We start from the raw sequence: 15044 nt of genomic DNA on the forward strand, positions 1-15044 counted from the left end.
AAGCGGCTCTTTCGCCTATTCTTCTAAGTAATCAAGAGACGGTATCGGAACCAGGATGGACCCTTTATGTAGATAGATTATCCAATGTCAAACGTGCTGGAGTAGGAATTGTCCTGGTCGCGCCTGATTCTACACCCATCCAGTATGTGATCAAACTTGGTTGCAAGGCCTCTAACAATGAAGTGAAGTACGAGGCTCTGCTGGCCTGACTCAGGCTGGCGGCCAGTCTGGGGGTCCAGTCTCTCCAGGTACGATGTGATTCCCAGCTGGTAGTGAATCACATCCCCACTGAATATGAAGCCAAGGAGACTAGGATGGTTGCTTACCTGGACGAAGCAAGGAAACTAATAGAAAGATTTTGGAGCTGCACTATCTGTCAGATCCTCAGATCAGAGAATTCCTGGGCTGATGCCCTAGCGAAGCTAGCCTCGGCCACGGAAGGAAAGATCCCACGAATCATTCCCGTGGAGTTTATAGGACATCCGAGCATTGATCAAACAGAAGAAAACAGTAAATCCAGTAAATAATACTCCGAGCTGGATGGACCCGATTTATAGCAACCTCACATCCGGAGAGGTCCCCTCGGATAGGTTGGAAGCCAGGCGCTTGAGAGTCAGAGTGGCACGGTACATAGTCCTGGACGGGATATTATACAAGAAAGGGAATTCACAGCCCCATCTCAGGTGTCTCTGTCCCGATGAAGCGGATTACGTGATTCGGGAGATTCATGAAGGCATTTGCGGGAACTATTCTGGTGGTCGAGCCCTGGCTCTGAAAATACTCCTCCAAGGATACTTCTGGCCGACCATCAGGGAAGGCTAGAAGAACTACGTCCAAAGGTGCGACAAGTGTCAACGGTACGTGGCCGTGCCGAAGCAACCAGTAGAAGGAATGACCCTCATGAGTGGACCGTGGCCGTTCACTCAATAGAGGATCGACATCATTGGACCTCTGCCCACAAGGAAAGGGCAGGTCAAGTTCATCATCGTCGCAGTTGAATACTTCACCAAATGGGTCGAGGCCGAGCCCGTTGCAAAGATCACAGAGCAGAAAGTGATTGACTTTGTCTGGAAGAATATCATTTGCCAATTCAAAATCCCACGCACCATTTTGTCTGATAATGGTAGGCAGTTTGATAACGACAAGTTCCGAAGTATGTGTCGACGGCTTGGCATCTCGAACGTGTATTCCTCGCCGCGGCACCCACAATCCAATGGACATGTAGAGGCAATTAACAAAGTCATCAAACACCATCTCAAGACAAAATTGGAGAAAGCAAAAGGCAACCGGGCTGAAGAACTCTCATTCGTCCTCTGGGCTTACAGAACTATGGCTCAATCATCTACTGGGGAAACCCCATTCTCACTTTCCTACGGTTCAGAGGCAATGGTGCTAGTCGAGATTGGTCTCCCCACAGCTCGAGTCAGAAATTATCAAGAGAATTAAAATGCCGAGCAGATTGCGGTCAACTTGGATCTACTTGAAGAAGCCAGAGACATCTCTAGACTCTGGGTTGCTGCTCAACATCAACAGGTGGCATGATTTTACAATTCTAAAGTCAAGACCAGGCGGTTCCGTCCACGAGTCTTAGTCCTACGCCGAATCTTCCAAAACATCACAGAGCCGGGGGCTGGGGCATTCAGGCCTAACTGGGAAGGGCCATACCATGTAGTCCGATCAACCAAACCCAGCTCCTACCACTTAGAAGATCTCAAGGGCCGTCAGCTCCCCCACCCCTGGAACGCCGAACACCTAAAAGTCTACTACCCTTGATGTAATGGCCGCTGAAGGCCTTCAATAAAGTTACAAGCCTTTTAAGGCCTTTAATAAAAGAAGTTTTCTTTCCACATCTACTCGCACGACTTATCTCGGACTATGTACAAGCGGAAAAAGTTACCCCTGATGAACAAAGGTTAACTTGACGGACCGATCCCTTCGAGAAGGGGTTGGGACGTTAAACTCACGAAAATCTACATAGGAATCTCCTCGAATTCAGAGATCAAATCCCAGGGACATCCGAACTCTCCAATAAAATCGACTAAGCACACCTTTCGTGAGGGGATTAACCCCTCAAAGGGGTCAGTCCTTAAAATATTAAATATCAACAATTAATCAACACACGTGAACAAGTCATATACCCACAATCGCCATTAATGCAAAAGGGAAGTCTAGTTACAAAAAAAGGGAAGAGAGTGAAAACATGAAATTGTTAATCCCTCTGAGCAGAGGGACCAGCTACAGAGTTGGGGGGTTAAACGTTGACAACGGCCTCGAAGACCTGAGCAACTTGGACAATCTCCACAGGAGGGGCACTCTCAGGCATGTTTGCAGCTACAGGCTGGGCGTGACCAGTGGTATCCGCCATGAGAGCGTCGAGGTTTAGAGCCGAAAAAAGATTTTTAACCTTGATTAGACAGGCATCAAAACCTGTGTCATACCCGAAATAGTACAACTTGTCCAGCTCCTGGGCCCTTTCAGCGGAATCCTTGTATTCCGCCACTGTCGCGGCCACCTGTAAGACCGTTTGAGCCTCTAGCTCGGCCCGTAAGGAAGCCTTCTCTACAAACGCAACATTCTCGAGGACCTTCCACTGTTGGACTAAATGGTTTGCTGCCATATGCAACTTCGATTCGAGGTCTGCCTTAGCCACCTTGATCCCCGACTTGGCTTCTAAGGCCCTGAACTCCAGGTCCTTGTTAGCCTGGCGCAAGCTCCTGACTTCGAGCTCGGCCATGTCCAAGCGAGCTTGGAGTTGGTTAACTTAGCCTTGAAGTGCAAGTTCTCTCACCCGGCCTTCCACAGCAACCTTCCTCAGTTCCTCTTGCTCCGCGGCTGAAGCCTCCAGTCTATTCTCGAGCTCGACTCGTTGTGTGTTTTGCTCTGCTCTCTCCTTCTCGAATTTCACCCGCTCTACTTCTTGTTCCGCCTTCTCGACCACAAATTCGGCTCACTCGGCTTCAACCCGCTCCATCTCCTTCAACCTCTACTTCACCTCTATCATTATCGACAACAACTGGTACATTACAGTTGCATAGTTGTTCACAAAGCTGACGTGGCGGCGGGAGAGTGTATCGGCGATCTGTGCCTCCAATACTGCTTAGCTGCCCAAGGATTCAGCTGAGCCATGTGAAAACCAGGAGACAGGACCCTTAAAGAGGGTGAGGAAGTTCCCCCCTTGGAGAGGAAGCAGAAGCTTCTCCCCTTGGGGGAGATGTGGAAGCCCTCCTTGGAGAGGGTGTGGAAGCTCCCCCCCTTAGAGAGGGCGAAGAAGCTCCTCTAACCCCACTAGCCGCAAAGCTTGGGTAGCTGCCTCAGGTGCATTTGCTGCCCGACCCAGACCTCAGCGTGACCTAGCATGAGCTCAACTTTAGCAAGGGGGACCGCAGGTCGCGAAGAGGTAATCACACCGAGAGTATCCCCTACTACCTCCCTCTGTGACCTAGAAGGACCCGACTGGGGGGCTTGCTCCTCCACAGAAGGCGATGAAATGGTGATATGTTCGGCTCGGGTAGGAGCTCCAACCCCTGGAGCCTCAAGAGCCCGGGCAAGAGCTCCAACCTGCAAAGCCTCATGAACGGTGGTCGAAGCAATGGCGGGAGCAGCCTTTGAGGGAGCTTTAGCGGGCCCAATCCCAACTAGACCTATAACTGGAGCAACCTCGGCCTCAACTTCAGGAGCCTTCCTCTTCCTCGATGCTACCCGCGTCCTCGGTTCGGAGGAGAGGACAACATCCATCGGAAGACGCGGAGGCCTTCTCCTCTTTGAACCACCATCCTCCATCCTTGCAAAAAAAAAAGAAATAGAGGGGAACAAAAATCAGCCCAGTGTGACCAACTAACTAATCCCCGATATCTCTAACCCCGCTTACCTAGGGCGAAGAGAGTGGGCTGAACTCTACAGAAGTCAGACGACACCAGACTCTTAGGGTTAATGAGCCCAAACAAGGTACGTCGACCCGCAGGGATCACTCAAACCCGGTCGACCTGACGCTTATGAAAAGCAAAGAGATCGGGAGCCCCCTTCGATTGAACTACAGGCAAAAACAAATTATAAGACCGGGCACAAGAAATAACCGAATACATAATACAATTAAAAGAAAAGTCTGACGACCTGGATTGGTGAACTTGGTCGGGACCCAAGTCTGTAGCCGATCCAATTCAGAGGCTGGGGCCTCCCACTCGCCCGAGGCCCAGAACCACTTCCCCTTCCAGTCTTTATTAGAAGAGGGAAGCTGCGTTATCAGGCCTAGGATACATGGGGGCTTAGCTGAGAAGTACCACCAGGCTTTGTCTATGGTATCATATTTGGCTATGTACAAGAACAAAAATTCCCCTGGCATCAGTCTCTGGTTCCCTGCCTGATGACAGAGGACAAAGGTGGAGGCCAGAGTCCTCCAAGAGTTCGGGACCAGCTGCCCCAACACGATTCCCAGTTGCGCTATTAACTCACGCAAGAAAGGATGGAAGGGGAATTGAAACCCACACTGGAGGGCGCAGATAAAGATGGTGATCTCTTCCTTAGCAAGGGACCCTACTTGGTCCGTGGGGGCTGGGGCTCGAATATGGACCGAACTGGGGATCTTTGCGGATTTGAGCCATTTGAGACTCAACTATAACCAATCCCCTAGGGACTATTAGCTTAGCTCTGCCTCCCTTGGAGCCTGCTTTCGACCGCCCTGCGGGGTCTCAGAGAGCCCTCTTTGCTCCTTTGTCACCACTCTTAGCCCTTTGACTTGTGAATCTTTAGGCAGGAGCTGGGTTGTAGAGGGGTACGGCCTCGAGAGAGCCTTCAGACTCTCCAGATCTCGAAGCGATGGTCTCTCGTTCATCCTTCGAACCAGCTCCCGGACCAAACTCATCTCGTCAGAGTCGCTCGACATAACAGAAAAGAGCGCTAAGTGTTGGAAGACTCACAACAGTGCAGCCGATACCTCATGGTGAAAGTTGTTTTGGCTCTGAGATCTTTTGCTAGATTGAACCCCCCCTAGCAGTCAGGAATCCTTTTTTCGGCAAAAGGCGATTTCCGGTGAAGGCGATTTCCAACGAAGGCGATTTCTGGCAGAAATTCGGAAAGGAGGAATGCAAAAGGATGAAATACGAGAAGTATGGGAACAAGGGGAAGAGGGGTTTATATAGCCACCTCATCATTCGACGCCATCATTATTAGTGACTATACTGAGGGCCGATATGACTTAACATCAACGCCATGAGATCCGTGGAAGGGAGCGATACGTCCAAGTCCACGCTTCAACGTCAGAATCTTCCTAGCATTTAATGTCATTCAATGCCGCAGGCATCTCTCCGATCCTCTAGCACACGTGGCGCCGTTCCCCTTGCCCCGCCCCACCATCTGCAAAGCGTAACCGTCCCCATGCATCCTCTACTGAGAGGACGGGAACTGAAGAGACATAGCCGTTATGCCGCACGTGAGATCACAGAAGAGAGAATCGCATTAATTACGCCCCGATCGTCTCAATCGACAGCAGAGATACGAGTGACATCTTGTCTCCCCAGGTATTTACTCTCTAAGTCCATGCTCGAACTAAAAGAGTAGGGGCTTCTGTTAGGAAATCCAACTCGACGAATCAAGTTCGCTACCTACCTCGGAGCTCAGGGAAGAGACCTTGGAGGTGCACGACTAGCGAACAAGCGGGTTCAGGTCCACCCTCGGTCCAAGCTGAAGCCTGCCTCGGCTTCTAGCCTTCTTGTTCAATAACTCAACGAAAGAGTCATATCTGCACATTAGTCAATGTCCAAGCCTTGGGGTTGGGAGTATCTTGGTTCCAGATCCAAATCCGAGGCTGTGGCTATACGTGTACATTCCGGATGCCAAACTAAGAAACTGCCTTACGCGGACATGACCGGATATCTCGCCCATAGTTACGCTCCTCTAAGACACGATACGCTACATAATCCCTAAATTACGGTCAAAATCTCCAAGATCACAGAATCCAACTGATTAAGTAAATCATGCCGAGATTAACGGACGCAGATCACTCAATACGCAGGTATAAATACGAGGGGATTTCATTGATACAGGTACGCAACATCTCACACCCTCTCTCGACATTCAACTTAGACCCAGATTCCCTTGACCTAACTTAGGCATCAGAGGGTCCCCCGGCTTAGCCAGGGTCTCCTTTGCTCACCCCTTGTGCAGGGACAGGGCTTGTCGAAGGTTTATTGCATTGAGTGGAGGGTGATCCAGATTTTGACCTCAACACCACTTATTGGATTTCTTGGTTATACAATTAAATCATTAAGCCAAGGATCCCCATTACAATAATATCATATTTCAATTGTAAGCCAGAAAAAATTTATGAAATAACAGATCATCCTATGCATTAATTACATAGATCATTCACTCTTAATCTAAATCACATACCTTAATGGAAAGCCACATCTAATGTTGACAAATGAGGAAAAAATTTGATCTTCCTCACCCTACACCCTTCTAAAAGCTGAGATAGGAGAAGAAGTTTTTTGTATATTTATAAGGGGACTGAGGCTTTAAGAATGAGGGTTTGAGTAGTTCAAACCATGACAACTACTCCTCCATGAGTCTCACACTATAAGAGTGAGTGTCTCTCTAAAATACAATGCATACATAATACAATCCAAGTGCACCTCCCCTTTCTAATATAAACTTATCACAAATACTATGTGGCTCACCAATATCTCAATTTAAATAATCCAATGGTAAGATGTAGACCATTGATCTTGTGGGGCCTACCTAATAAAAGTCTTATAAAATATACCAAAAATACAGAGTAAATTTATTTTATAGTAAAGACTTTCACCTTGCAAATGGTTTTATAGTAATATTTATTATGGAAGCACTAATATGTGTTTATTATGAAAGTGTTAATATGTAAATATTGTAATAACAAACATGTCAAATATTGCTTTTCTCATAATAGGCCATCCGCAACCGGTATTATAGATGGACGTTTCAAATTTATGCATTATTCTACCATGTGTATTTGAGAGATTGCTCTATCATAGTTTGGTTCTCCCAGCTCTACCATATGAAAAGTGAATTACCTGTCTCTAAAGTCACATCAATTTTCTGTTATTAGATTGGGTTCCACACATGGGGCACGTGTATGGTTATCTGGACTAAGCATCATGTGAACAAAGTTGTTGATTAGACCTTAACCAAATTTCACTAAGTTGGATTATCTTAAGAGTCATTTGATTTATGGGAAAGAAGTTCAAGAAAAATGATGCATTTTTAGAAACATTATTTAAAAAATAATGATAAAAGAAAATTTTCTTGATTGTTTTTTAATAAGATTTTCTTTAAAAAACCTCATTTTGTAATTTGTTGTTTAGAAAAAGAAAAAATTTCAAAAAAAATTTACTCGAAGAGGGAAGACGACACATACATGTGCCGAAGATGGATTGTGGCACTGCCACATTGGCAAACATGGGACATCAGCATGTGTGGGATGTTTGAAGATGGATGATGGCACATGTGGCATGCATGTTGACATATTTGCTTAAAGATAGATGGAGGTACATAAGGCACATGTGGTACAATTATATGTGGTGTATTTGCACATGTGGGGAGCTTGAAGATGAGGGCACATGTGGCACATTTTGGGAATATGGCACATTGACACACTTGACAATGTGTTATTGCACATGTCACACATGTTGCATATTGGCATGTGTGTGGCATGTGATTTAAGATGGATCATGGCATATATAGAACATTAACACATGTTGGGCACTTGAGTGAATGTTGCAATATGTAGGGCACTTGAAGGTGGTTAGCGGTATATATTGCATATGTAGCACATTGGCATGTGTCACGCATTTAAAACACTTAAAGATGAATAACGGCCATGTGGCACAGGTGGCTCAATAGTACATGTGGCATATGTAGAGGGTTTGAAGAAGAGGATGTGATGTTGTTCACTCCCCAAGTATAGGGTTGTGATGTAGTAATAAACTTGGTAAGACCGAGGTCGAATCCCAAGGGACTGATACCTGTACGTAATCTGAAACTAAGTAGAACTAGAACTAGAATAAGATGAAATCTAAATCAAATAGAATTTAAGGAATAATGGTGAAATATTAATCTAAAACTTAAAGAACTCAAAGGTAGGAAACTAGGGTGCCAAGGATCCACTTGTAGCAATTGAGAAGTTACCTTGCATTGATTCAGGGACACGGCTGGAATCAGAGTCCTATCCTATCCAATTGGTAAAAAGAGATTTGTTAGATCTCTGAACTTCTCATGAATCTAATCATCAACAGATAAAATTGGTGAAGATTTGGAAGTGATTCCGTCACCTAACCATGCCCAGGAGACTATGGCAAACAACAGCAATTTACCAATCTCACAGCTAATCATGAGAGAATTGTGAAAGTTAGGAAAGGTTCAATCGCCCAACCATGCCCATGAGACAATGGTGAACAACAGGGTTCCCCAGTTCACAATCTCAATAATGGAAAGAACATACTTAAAGCTATCACAGATCCATTGTAATTTGAGTCACAATAAACCATTAAAAACTAAAAGTATACCTTAATAATCAAATTAGAATCCATAAGGTTCAACAAGACATGAATCAAAACAAGCAACCATCCTAATCACGCTACCAGCTTCACCTCTTAGCCCTAGCTGAGAGGCTTAGCTAACCATGGATCTGATTAACTAAGAAAAGAAAATAAACAAAAAATAGGAAAAACTCTTCTTCACGTGTGCATGGACTCCACGATTGCTCGTCGCCCTGGTTCCCTCCCTCTCTTTCTCTCACGTCTTCCTTTATAGGCAGAGGGCTCGGTTTGAGTCGGTTGTGTCCTGTTTAGAAACTGCCTGCGAAGGCTTTTACGCAGTCAAGACAGCTCTCTGTTTTGCGCGTTGATTTTCGAAAGTTTCTTGCGTCAAGATTGGAATCGACGCAGTTAATGGTACGATCCTCCATCTCGACTTCTTGGTTAGATTCGAAATCGCTTAGGAGGTAGTTGGGACATTCCTGATTGTGCCAATGAATGCGATGGTAATCACTGAACGGCTTATATCGATGGTTTCCTCAAGAAATGGTCTCCCTTGCGCCCATTATTGCACATGCCACATCTTGCATGGACTTCTCCAAAGTGTGTCTTTCTTTGCTTGAACGATGCCCTGAGAAAGATAGACGGCCCGGATCAACCACCGGATATCCGGATGGTGGCCCACCAGACTTGTCCGCAAGCCCTGTTGCGAACAGAGCTTTCCGTTTTCTTACTGTGATGGTCGGTGAGCCCCACATTGATGGTTACGAAGAAATCCATGCCATCCAATAGGTTCCCCACGGAAAACCGTTCGGGAAGACCAAGTCCAGTTTGATTTCGGTGTGACCTACAAAACTTCGCGTTACACCATTCATCCTACGTTTTGGATGAGCACTCCACACATTTACTTGCATGGTAGAGAAGGGACACCTAGGCGTGGGTTGTGGTTGCCCCACGGGACAAATGAACGGTCCAGATCATGAATTTGAATAAGTAGTGGGCCCCATTGAGAGAGATCGGTGGATGCTGGTGCGTCCGCTGTTACTGGTGCGGAAAGAGTCGGGTAAGCCGACTTTGAGTGGGATTCCTAGTCCGGTGCGGCTCGCGTGCGGACGTGCTGTGTACACGCACGTCGCACGTGGGGTCCACTGTAATGTGTGTGATCCATCCACTCCGCTTATTCCTTTCCTCTTGTAGATTAAGTGGTTGAGACCAAACTTGAAGAATATCCAGATGTCAGGTGGGCCTGAAATTGGAGATTAATGGAATAATCTGTCCGTTGGCCCACTTCTTGAGATATTTAATGGTTGAAATTTAATATGTATGGTTTATTTATCGTTCCCATCCCATGTATGAATTTTTGAGTCAATCGGATGGCAAGAACCCTGTGATCTTGCATTTTGCATGTTTTTCAAGCCTGTTTGAAGTGAGTGGCTGGAATCTCTCTGATCTCTGGTGTGTAAATTCTCAATCTTGGTCCCATGGCATCCCGTCCAATGTCTTGGTGATGCCTAAGCGTTAAATTCATACTTTTAGTATCCTTTCCAATCCACACTCCTAAATTCACCTTGCATCACAAACACAATTAAAATGAACCGTTAAGCAATGTCATGTTCGTAAATCCAGGTAGTAACTGGGGTCTAATATGCAATATTTGACCCTCAACAGATGTAGAGCGGGTCGCGGATAGTTTCATGGCCAAGATGGATCAGAAAAGGCCCGGTCGACGACAGAAGTGATTCGGACCGTCGGACCTTAGATCGGGCGTATCTCACAATCCGGAATAAATTATCGGGCGTAAAATATATAATTTTGGGGTAGAACGAGCTACTTTAGCCAACCAACCCCACTATGTTGGGTTGCGCTGCCCAAAATTGTGAAAAACCCCTGAATCGACGGTCGTTTGTTTTAATTTCATTTTTACTATAAATAGTAAGTTTTAGTTTGATTATAACTCTTCATCCGTCGAGCTTTAGGAGTTATGCCCAACGTGAAAAGAGCTTAGAATAATTAGGAGAACGGTTTAGTAAAGCCAAATAGGACACTTACTATTTTTGGCCGAAAACGTTGCACACTAGTAGACATCACGGCCATCTATAAATAGTAAGTTCACTATTTATAGTAAGTCGCGGATTCTAGGAGTTTGAGTTGTAGTTTGATTCTGATTTCTTTCTCATTGCTTGATACCCCTATTTAAAGGGTTGTGAACTCATTTTTATTCATCAATTAATCAATTTCGAATTTATTAGAATTTATTTCTATTTTCTGTTTTCTTTCCTCGTGAATTCGAGAAGTCTCTGTGAGGAGTCCAGAGAAGCTCCATGGATTCGGAGTAGTTATCCTCATCACGTTCTTCCCTTCGTCAATTGGTATCAAAGTGAGGATTCCCCTCGGGCAGATGGTAAACAATGAAGGTATGAATCAAAATCCTGTGGACGGTGATCCAGGGATTTGTTATCTTTTGGAAAGAATGGAAGCTTTCCACCGGGAGAGTCAGTTGACCATGCGAGGGCTGCAGGAAACTATCGACCGTCTTACGGATGTGCTACTTCCTTCCCGAGTCCTAAGTGGTGCTCCACCACCCATGGTGGCTCCACCACCCATAGTTGTTGTACGACGCAATCCCGATTTTCATAAAGCACTACCAGTGGCAAACCTACGGCTACACCAGATGATTCAAGTTCTAGTGACGAGGACCTTAATGAGGGTTTTGCCCGACGACCAATCCATGGAGGTGATCATCTAGATCGTGCTGAAAGAGACTATTGAGGTAAGGTTGAACTTCCTAGTTTTAACGATTTATTGCGTATAAAAGATTTTCTCGATTGGCTAACCGAAGTAGAGAGATATTTTGATTACATGGACGTGCTAGATCATAAAAGGGTAAAATTGGTAGCGTTTAAATTAAAATCTGGTGCTTCTGCATGGTGGATGATTATTGAGAACTTAGAATGGTTAAGTCCCCAAGTTCGAATAACTTAGAGATTTTTTGACATAGCCCCTTACCGTTAAGATTGCGAGACAGCTTAATTCGAAGATTAGTAGGGTCACCATAGGGTCGATGATATGTCTTAGGGGTGCGAGGTTGAGATTAGAGACCGCTATCTTTATCCCTTTGCAAGTTAATTGTGCCTTCACATATATACTTGATGATGCTTCCTCTTCCTCCTCTTCCCTTGTTTATTCTGTAAATTTTGAGGACAAAATTTTTATTTGGTGGGGAGAGCTGTAAGACCCGTATCCTATCATGTACTATTCCAGAGGCTTCCGCGGTCATCCCGGTCGAATTTCGGTGACCTGCAATCGGTTATCAGTGTTTGCGCGTGACCTTGAGATGTGTCCCGTATATCTGAGTCAGCTCGACTGGAGACTTGTACCAGTATAACAGCGCCGTCACCGCGGTTCCGATGCCGCGTCTTGCACACTGATGCGGTACCCTGGTCAGGAGATATCCGCGTTCAGTTCGAGGAAAACGCCGTGCATTATAAATTTTGAGAGAATCCATCACATCAATCACCTCACTTGTCAAAAGTACACCCATCACTCAACCCATTACTCTCCCCATTCCCAAGTACAAAAGCAATCTCAAAAGTCAATTTTCCCATCACCTCACCATCCTCTCTCCATCACACATCACCTCTCCTTACAAACCCCTCTCTCTCATTTCTCAACACATTCCAAGCTAAGCAAAAAAAGGGACGTCCAAGCTCTCCCATATGAGAGAAAGTGCATGTGTGTGGCCCACTTTCCCATCCCAAATCCTTCATCCTAGCTATTCAAACCTCATCACCCTTCATCAAAGTAAAGCACAAGGAGCTCGGCCTTCCATCGGACCAAGAAGATCGAACGGTTGGTGCTTATTAGGCTAGAATTTTCATGTTTTGATGATGGGCCAAGTGAGGCCTACCGATTGATGGTATGGATCTCACTTTGGACCCTAGGTGTGGCCGATGGCCCACCTTGATCCACATGATCATTCCATGATGGGGCTATTCTCCATAGACCTCATCATGATGTTTATTTTCTTTGCATGGCTAGAAGTCATCTATACCTTCCATTTTTGTAGAAAATGAATCTCCACCGTTGATTTTTGATTTGATGGGCCCACGTGTTATGGGACCCACTTGATGTATGATTGGTTGCAAAGGAGGGCCCATAGTGTCGGGGTCCCTCCATCACACGCGTGTCTCTATCTGTCTCTATCTCTCTCTCTCTTTTTATGTGATGATATGGCCATGTGGCCCACCTGGATGGACCCCACCATGAAGCATTATTTGATCCAAGCCATTTGTAAGTGGGGCCCTCTTTATAAGTGTTGTATATACATCATCCATCATTTGGTGGCCCACCTAAGCAGGCCCATCTTCTAAGCTTGAAATGGCCAAACCATCCAGCGTCCCTAGACGCTGGACGTTAATGGAAGACACAAATATTTGCCTTGGGTTCAAGGCTGTTTGGGTAGACCGCTTGGGTAGGCCCCACCTTGATGTTTTAACCCAATCCACATCGTCCATTCCTTTCCCAGACCATTTTAGGCGTTGAGCCGAAAAATGGGGCCAATCCGACTTTCGGGTGGGCCATAGCATAGCAAACAGCATGCTTACCGTTGAAATACCCCCTGTCATTTCTATATACCAAAATATATCAGATATTGAGCTTATTTGGCTTGTCCTGAGCTATGAGAACCAGTGGGCGGGGTGAATTCTTCCAACGTGGGCCCCATGCATGAAAAACTGTAAAAATATGCGATTTCAAAATAATAATAATAATAATATATGCAGCAAACACTACTGCTGCCAGAGGCCCGCAGGCAGCGCCTGCGGCATTGGGCGGACGGACAGGAGGACCCACGGTCCAGCCGTGAGCCCCACCATGATGTGTGTTCAACATCCACTCCGTGCATTTGGTGGGCCCCTTCCTGAAGTGGGCCCCCTCCAAAAATCAGCCATGTAGGGAACTTAGGTGGCCCACGTCATAGGAAACAGTTGATTAAATGGCTGCCATTGAAACACTTTTGGGTGTCCCAGAAGTTTTGGATCAGCGTGAAGTTTGTTTTTCTTTTCATTCAGGGTCAGTGTGACCTTATCAACGGCTTGGATGGCAAATAAACATTATGGTGGGCCCTACTTGGGACCCACCTTTATCGTTTAAAGCAGCTGACGCTGTAATGTACAGCAGCTCTATAGCTGTTGTACTGATGCCAGCAGGGCATATGGGACCCAGCTGTTGCGTGGGTTCCATCCACGTCGTCCGTCCATTATTTAGATGGTGGAACGTAACCATGATGCATGTGTTATATCTACCGTCCATCAAGTTAGGATGGTGGGACCCACCTGCAGTGGGAACGGATTAGCTGGGTACCTCACACCAGTTATATTGCTTGCTGGTGTATTAACGCCACCAACCTTGAGGGTCCCACTGTTGTACGATGTCAACAAGTTCTACAAGCCCTGCAATGATGTATGTGTTTTATCTAGGCTGTCCATCTATATGGGACCCACCATGATGCATGTGTTGCATCCAAACCATCCAACCATGTTGGGAAGCTCATTTTAAGGCTTGAGTTTAAATACGAGGTAGATCTAGGATTAGGTGGACCACACTATAGAAATTAGTGGGTTTGTCCGTCTACCATTAAAACCCCTTTTAGGTCATTATGACCTTATGATCAGATTGGATGGGAAATAAATGTTATCGTGGGCCTTGGGAATTTTAATAGTGGAAATCATTATCACCACTCATCTTTGGTATGGCCCATTTGATATGCATGGGGCCCAATTAGTGTGGCCCATTAAATATACATATGGCACATGCGAGGTGGCCCACTAGTCATATTTATGGCCTATTGGTTGAGGCCCACCTCGATGTGTATGAGGCCATTGTTGAGGCCCACCTTGATATACATGAGGCCGATGTTATGAGGCCCATTTGATGTTTTGGAGGCCCATGGGTCGAGGCCCAATGGGATGTACACAAGTCCATTACAATGTGTGATTCCTCCATAGTTTGTGTAATGATGTTTTATGGCAGACCATGCCTTAGGAGCAATGTTGGTTTGACGTCCACATTGTAAGAATAATGTTGGTTAAATATCCACATTGTGACCTTGCATTAGGCCTTGTTAGGCCCATTCTTACCAACTTCGATTAACGTGACCGATTTGCCAATTCTGATTATCGTGACCGATTACCGACTCTGATTGCCGTGACTGATTTGTCGATTCTGATTATCGATCGATCCGATTATCATGACCGATTTGTCAACTCTAATTATCGATCGACCCCGATTGTCGTGGCCGATTGCTAATTTTAATTGACACAACCTATTTGTCGATTCTGATTATCGATCGATCCGATTGTCATGACCCATTTGCCGACTCTGATTATCGATCGACCTCGATTGTCGTGGTCGATTGCCAATTTCGATTAACGCGACCGATTTGTCGATTCTGATTATCTATCGATCCCGATTATCGTGGCCGATTGTTGATTTTGATTGACGTGGTCGATTGTCGATTCTGATTGACGTGACTAATTTGCC

Source organism: Magnolia sinica, chromosome 19 (genome assembly GCF_029962835.1).
Source record: "Magnolia sinica isolate HGM2019 chromosome 19, MsV1, whole genome shotgun sequence".
NCBI classification, from domain to species: Eukaryota; Viridiplantae; Streptophyta; class Magnoliopsida; order Magnoliales; family Magnoliaceae; genus Magnolia; species Magnolia sinica.